General features: G+C 40.4%; 1 non-coding gene across 1 annotated transcript; it reads left to right on the top strand.

The window, feature by feature from the left end:
- Positions 1 to 1,195: 1,195 nt before the first annotated feature.
- LOC142174092 (small nucleolar RNA R71) lies at positions 1,196 to 1,302 on the top strand. The gene has a single exon (XR_012703442.1). It is a non-coding gene; the product is annotated as a small nucleolar RNA R71 (small nucleolar RNA).
- The last annotated feature ends 6,667 nt before the right edge of the window (positions 1,303 to 7,969 follow it).

Here is a 7,969-nt window from a genome sequence, read left to right as displayed (position 1 = left end):
TTTCCCTCAAAGCATCCATCAATGGAATATTCAATTGAATCTGTCGAAGCATTTCCATGAATTTCCTGTATTGATCATCTTTCTTTTGTTTTGCCAGTCTCTGAGGGAATGGTGCAGGAGTCAACCTCTGTCCACTACTTGATGTCTTTTCTTTGTTGGAAGCTTCTGGCATAATAGGGGCCACCTGTTCTGAGACTTGTTCACCATCCTTCTCCTTACCCTTGTCAACCTGTGCTTGTTCAATTACAACCTCGGTGAGCTCTGCTGACTCATCTGCCTCTAATGTAACTAGCGTAGTTGGCGTAGTCTCTCTCGTAAATTGAGCAACTTCTTGCTCTCTGTCTAAATCTCTTCCATTACTGAGACTCACTGCCATTAGCTGATTTGGGTTCTGTTCCTTTGGGTTAATATTTGTATCTGCAGGCAATGTTCCTTGGGGCGATTGTTCAAGGCCATAGATAGTTGTCCCAGTTGAGTTTCAATGCCTTTGATTGCTGAATCATTTGCTGCTAATGTTTCTTGCATCTTACCATTTGTTCCAATGAGTTGTTGCAGCATACCCCTGATTTCTACCATGTTGTCCTGTTGTTGATGAGGTGGTTGGTAGGCCAACTGTTGCTGGTGCTGGTGATTATAGCCCTGTTGCCTTTGATAAGGCATAATTTGACCTTGTGGTCGTGCGCCTCCAGAATTGGGGTTGTGTTGTGGCAGGTTGGGTCTGTACTGCTGGTTTGGTGCTGGTCCCTATTGTTGCCCACCTTGCCTCTGACCTCCAAAATTATTGACATAATTAATGTCTTCTCTGAAGCCCTGGTTGTCATTCTCTCCACTCCACGAGCACACATATGACTGGTTTATGCAAGGAGAGCACAATCCTTCATTTGTTGTATCAACAATGTGCACTTGCTTTGTACCCATCTCATCAATTTTCTTTGTCAGTATGCTCATCTAAGTCATGAGAGTGGCTATGTTCTCTGCATGAAAATTGTTTGGGTCAAGAGCAACAAAATGCACTATTGGTGTAAGTGTCATACCTCTAGCCATCCAGCCTGAATTTTGAGCCATCTTGACAAGAAGAATCTTGCACTCTGTGAGTATCTTGCTAAAAAATGCACCCCCAGCTGAAGCATCTACATTGGCCTTCAAACTATCTGCTAAACCCATGTAGAATCTCTGTCCCAGCATCTGATCTCGAATGCCATGGTGTGGACACTTCACTAGCATACCCTTGAACCTCTCCCAGGTTTCTTGCAAGGTCTCAGTTGGTTATTGCCTGAACTGCAATATCTCATCAATCTGCCTTGCAGTCTTATTGGGAGGATAAAACTTGTTTAAGAACTATTTGACTAATTCTTCCCAAGTGGCAATGGAGTTTATTGGGAGCGAATTCAGCCAAGTTTGAGCCTCTCCAGTCACAGAGAATGGAAACAGTAATATCTTGATGGCTTCAGGAGTCACATTCGGCTGTCTTTGGGTCACACATATTGGTAGGAAATTCTTCAGATGTTGTTGTGGGTCTTCAATGTATGACCCGGAGAACAGCCCCTTATTTTGCAACAGATGCAGCATATTGTTGGTGATATGGAATGTCTCTACTTGTATCTGAGGTACAGCAATGGCGGTGGCTAAGTTATCAACAGTTGGTTGTGCCCAATCATAAAGAGTAGCTTCTGGCACAAGAGGTGCCACCACTCCATTGTTTGGGTCAACCCGATTATTCCGATTGTTTTCATTGACATCGTCCACGTTGTCCATTTTAATTTTGAGTGTGTGTATTTGTTGTAACTGTTTGTTATTCTTGTTGGCTCGATTAAATGCCCTGAATGCTTTCTCGGGGTCTGAGAGTCCTTCAAAAAGTTCACCAGTCCTCGAAGAGCTTCTAGGCATATACCTGAGTCACACGAGAATTCAAACGTGAGAATTTCAATGGAAAAATTTAAACAGTAAGAAATTGATCTAAACTAAGAATCCTAGCAATTCTTCTAAGTTGTAATAAATAACACCGTTAGTTCCCCGGCAACGGCGCCAAAATTTGATCACGCCCAACTATGCTTTGTAAAAAGGACTAAGCGGTTGCTGCAAATATAACCCGGTTCAAGTCCGGAGTCAAATCCCACATGGAACTAACCTATTTACTACAACTTTAAATAATGCTAATGATAAGCTCAGACAACTTCCGGATGCAAGAGTTTTATGAATAATCAGTGGAATTTATTTAGCTAAGAAAAAATGACAATAAAATTAACAATAATCAAGACTAAAATTGAATTCAAGGGTAAAAGGATCTAGGGCTATTAATTTCCCCAATTTTCGGATTAATTCTTAACTCTTTAGCTATAATCTTGCCGTAATACTCTATGAGGAATATGAGTTCCGGGCTACCGTAATTATCTCTCGATCAATTATGATAATTTACTAGAAGCATTCTTTCGAACTACTCTAGTTAACAATTTATACAACTCAGAATTATCCCACCAAAGCTTCGTTATTTCTAACCCTACTTTTAAATTCAAGTAATTAATCTCTTAACTTACCCAAAAGTGGTGTTGTTCAACAACAATCTAACCAAGTGTTCTTTCTCAAGAAACACAAGGTAACTAGACACGATTAATCAAGGGCCCTTCCAATTAACCACAATACAATACGTAGTTGAACAATCATAGAACAACACGGCTCAATTATAACAAAAATAGAGTCAAGACTTCATCCAACAATTGGTTCCATCAAACCTAGATAATAGATTTAGCTACTCATACTAATGGAAAACAAATCATTAAAATAATTCATAATCAACAAATAGAAGTATGAAGAAGAAGATGAAAACTCTTAGGAAATTATCCGTCTTCTCTCCCTTGTTCTTGCCTCTAAAATCTTCTAAAACCAGCTATCTCCGACTTCTGGGCGAGTTTAGGATTCATATAGGTTTAGGTTAGTTGCCTAGGAAATTACTAAATTAACCCTACGTGTTTGACTTTCGTCCGCGGCCGAGGATTCGACCGCGGATCTGGCCGCGGATTTCCACTGCCTCACTGCCTTGAGTTTGCAGACTAATTCGGGGCCCACTTCGCGGCCGCGCACCTGGAGGGGTCGTCTCGCTTGCTTTTCTTGCTCCTTTTCGACCTGGCTAACCTTCTATTGGCCTTTCACACTCCATGTTGACTCCAAAATACTCGTTAGCTCCCTTCTAGCTCGGAGTAGCTCCTGCAAAGCATCAAATTCTTAATTAGATCATTTTGTTAACTTTTAGCATTCAAATATCAATAAAGTGCGGCTAAATTAGAGTGTAACTAGTGTCTAAATTGCATAAATATAGCCTACTATCAACTACGAAAGAGTGCTCTCCCTAGAGAGTACTTTTTTGTGCTATTATATGCATGGCTGAGTCGATTCGTACGGCACTACGATGAGACGACCTGAGCAAGTAGGGTCTATGATACTTGCCGCTAGGTACATAACCTAGTTGACCTTCTTGTGTCGGTGATGGTATAGTACTCCCAGTGAAAGGTAAGGATGATTTCCTTATGTTTAGGCCTAAGGAGGCGAAAGTGATTTCGATGACTTAAAGAAAATGGAATGATTTTGTACGATTTTATCCAAAATCTTGGATTGATGTAAATATTTTAAAAGTTTATATTGTGGGTTATATTTCACTTGGTTGTTATTGATAAAATATTGGTGCATTATTAATTGATAAAATTTCTTATCGTTTTATATCAAATATTGGTGCATTATTGTTTATAAAGTTTGTCCCAAGAACTTAAGTTAGAGAGAGTCTATGACACTTATTGAGTACCGGTGTTTAGGGCCCCCTCCAGGTCCCTGCTTACTTTACATATTTCAGGATGATGTATGATACGTGGCATGTGGTCAGGCTAGGATGACTCTCTTTCCGAGGTATTATGAAGCACCACTTTTATTTCTTGGTAGCTATCATGTTCTTCCTTATTTTATTTTGTTGGAACTAATCCAACCGTTGGTTCTATTCTTTGGTATATAAGCTCCATTGATAGTTATGAAAGGTTGTAATAATGGGGTTGTAAACGACATGGATGAAAGTATATTAATTTTACTTAGTCTCATTGTTATGATCATGAAAGACATTATGTATGATTTTGAATTGGAAAATATTTTATCATTTAACTTGAAAATGTATATGATTTTCAAGGAGCTTCCGCAGTTAAATTGCTTTTCATGCTTATGATTTGGGTGCATCACGTGGTTTGGTTCGCTCGGGTTGGGTAGTGTGCCGGGTGCCGGTCACATGGATTTTGGGTTGTGACAAACTTGGTATCAGAGCACTAGGTTCTAAGTCGAGTCCTAAGAAGTCTATGGAGCCGTGTCAAGTAGAGTCCCTCTTATAGGTGTGTTGCCGGCCACACTTATATCGGGGTGGCTACAATGACATCTGGGGAGTTTCATTTTTTTTCATACTCTATATCGTGCGTTTGTGACTGAAATGAAAGTACAGATTCTCGATCGTATTGATTTCCTATTGAGGAAGATATTGAATTGATGACAATGAATCTCAATGTTTAAGTTATAATACGAGACGTTTGGGCTAATAGCCAGAAAGTGTCAGATTTGTTCAAAATGGAAGGTTAAGTTTAGAATAGATTGGGACTGATACAGTCAACACGTATGACTTTGGTGAATAAGAATTATCAGTCGAATACTGAGAAATCATGGAAGAAAATAAGGTGATAATGTCAGCTAGTATTGTGAGGATGGTGTCCTAACTTATAAAGAATTTTACTAAAGGATACTAATAAGGGCACTTATGTTAGGCCCTAGATTTCAATTCAAGATCGTTGGTCAAGATGTTGGAGGGACTGTTTACTAAGGTAATCACCATTAACGAGTTTAGCAAAGGTACAAAAACAAAATATTGTAAATGAAGATGTTGCATCTTAAATTATCATGACAAGATATAGAGAGGTGATATAAATCTAATGGATAAGTGAATGTGAATCATTCAAGTTTGTGGTAAACATAGTATGACTCATAAGAAGTTTGGCATAGTTAAGACAATGTCAATAATGACCAAAGACACATTTCCAAAAGAAAAAGGAAAAAAACTTTCTTGATCATTCGAAAAGGGAATGTGTATACGGTAAAAATCGGTTAGTCCTACGTACGAACTGGTTTAAATGGTAATACATTGGATCGGAGAAGCGTCTTCATAGTTTCAGGTTGAGGTCCGAAATCAGGTCACCAAGCTTCGAGCCCGAAGGACCGATCAATGTCGAGCTCGATGTTATTATCAAGCTCGAATCCAAGTCAAACTATGATGCAAAGTAAAGTTATTGAGCTTATGATTCAGAGACCGACCAACACTGACCCCGAATCAATAAAGGGATCCGAGTCAGAATCAAGCTCGAGTCAAGATCGAGAGCTCGAGTAAGATCGAAAACTCGAGTCGATATCGAGCTCATATACAAGAGCCATTGCAATCCCACTAGAGGAGAGAATCCTGGCAGGAATTGTGGAAAAACTGATTTATCACGGGTCTCCCACTATGTATTTTTAATTATATCTAAAAATAGGATCCTCCATTATAAAGAGGATGGCTACATTTCTGTAAAAGACAGTTCTTTGCTTACATTGTAACTCAAGCACCATATTCTCCTATATCCAAGAGTTATTCTTTTAAGCTTCATAAATTTATTTATCTTGCTGAGTCCTAAAAATCATCTTCTTTCCAACCTTGTTTATTTTGCATTCTTTGCAATCCATATTTGATATTTCTATTTATCCTTACGATTTGTATTAATCTATACCGCATATCCTTAGAACTACGTACAAATTCAACTCTATCCATTTTTTGGGTAAACAGTTTGGCGCCCACAGTGGGGCTAAGGATAACAGTGGTTATTTGATACGAATCTGCAAAAACACACCGTTTTACGCTTGTTTTCGAAAGTATCTTGGATTTCGGATTAGCAACGACCAACTATCAATCAAATGGCCTTACCTATCGACAACGAAGCTGGTCTTCAAGATGAGAACAACACCTTGACACCCAGTACCGAAATACCACTTGTCAACGCCGTTAGAGCTCGAATCGAATTGCCGATAGACATCAATTCGTATGTGGCCATTGAGGCGAACCTACATTCTGAACTTGAAAATAGCATTTATGGTGGCACTCGGTCTGCAGCTCGAGATACCATAACATCGAGGAAAACGGCGTCAGCTTGCGTATGATTTTCAAAATGTTGCAAGCTCAACAGGCAGCAATAGCTCAGATGCAGAGTCAAACCCAGATACCTAGTAGACTGGAGCCCAGTCAAACCCGAGAAATCGCACATACAACGGAACTAGCTATAGTGAAATCAAATGACTAGGAGTCGGGGACTAATCCCGAAATTGCTAAGATGTTCGAAGAACTGACCAAACGAATAGAATCGGGAGAAAGGAGGATCAAAGCAAACGACAAAAAGGTGGAAACGTACAACTCCAGGGTTGATTAGATCCCGGGGGTACCACCAATATTGAAGAGCTTAGATTTCAAAAAATTCATAAAAAAGCATTTTCCCCCAAGCGCGGCTCCTAAACCGATCCCAAAGAAGTCCCACATGCCCGAGATTCCTAAATATAACAGAATTACTGACCCCAACGAACATTTCACCCCATACACATGTGCCATCAAAGGGATCGATCTAGAGGATGATGAGATCGAATCCGTATTATTGAAGAAATTCGGTGAAACCCTGTCAAAGGGAGCAATGATATGGTATTATAATTTGCCGTCTAATTCTATCGATTCTTTTGCTATGCTTGCGAATTCCTTCGTAAAAGCACATGACGGGGCCATAAAAGTCGAGACCAGGAAGTTAGACCTGTTTAAGGTAAGACAAAGGGATAACGAGATGCTAAGGGAGTTTGTGTCTCGTTTTCAAATTGAACGAATGGATCTACCCCCAGTCACAGATGATTGGGTTGTTCAGGCTTTCACTCAAGGTTTGAACGAATGAAGTTCGACGGCTTCATATCGGTTGAAGCATAACCTGATCGAGTACCCGACTATCACTTGGGCCGACGTACACAATCGCTACCAATCAAAAATTAGAGTCGAAGATGATCAGTTGGGGTCTGAACCCGCTGCTCGAAGGGATATCAATCGAGAACAAGGTCTGATCAGGGATCGATACCGACTATATAACGGAAACCACAGAATCAATGAATCGAGACGTAACCCTAGACAAAGCAACAAAAGAAGTGATAAAGGTCAAGGGTCTCGGGGGCTGATGAACATAAGTGGGTTCGACAGGCCTACCGGATCTAAGGAAGTGCCTCGGTTATCGGAGTATAACTTCAGCATTGATGCATTCGCCATCGTGTCGGCTATTAGACGCATCAAAGACATTAAATGGCCTCGACCCATGCAGACCGATGGCCACAGAATGGAAGATTGCAGGCAACTAAGAGAGGAGGTAGCCCGGTTATTCAATGAAGGACACCTTCAAGAATTTTTAAGCGACAGGGCGAAGAACCATTTCAAAAACAGGGATTTTGGCAAACAAAACGAACAAGAAGAACCACAGCACGTCATCCACATGATCATCGGCGGCGTCGATACCCCTCAAGGGCCGGTGCTTAAACGCACTAAGACATCGATTGTGAGGGAAAAGCGATCTCGAACTCAGGATTACGCACCCATAGGAACTTTGTCCTTCAATGATGAAGATGCAGAAAGAGTCATACAATCTCATAACGATGCACTAGTAATATCCATACTTATGAATAAAAACTAATGTTAAGCGTGTGTTAATTGATCCAGGTAGCTCGGCCAACATCATTAGATTGATGGTTGTAGAACATCTCGTTTACAGGACCAGGTCATACCCGCAACCCTGGTTCTAAACGGATTCAATATGGCATGTGAAACCACCAAAGGTGAGATAATTCTGCCGATAAATGTGGCCGAGAGCATCTAGGAAATGAAGTTCCACGTAATCGAAGGCGACAT

Source organism: Nicotiana tabacum, chromosome 2 (genome assembly GCF_000715075.1).
Source record: "Nicotiana tabacum cultivar K326 chromosome 2, ASM71507v2, whole genome shotgun sequence".
In the NCBI taxonomy this organism is placed as follows: domain Eukaryota; kingdom Viridiplantae; phylum Streptophyta; class Magnoliopsida; order Solanales; family Solanaceae; genus Nicotiana; species Nicotiana tabacum.
Note: the sequence above shows the minus strand (reverse complement) of the source record. Positions and strands in the feature narration are given on the sequence as shown.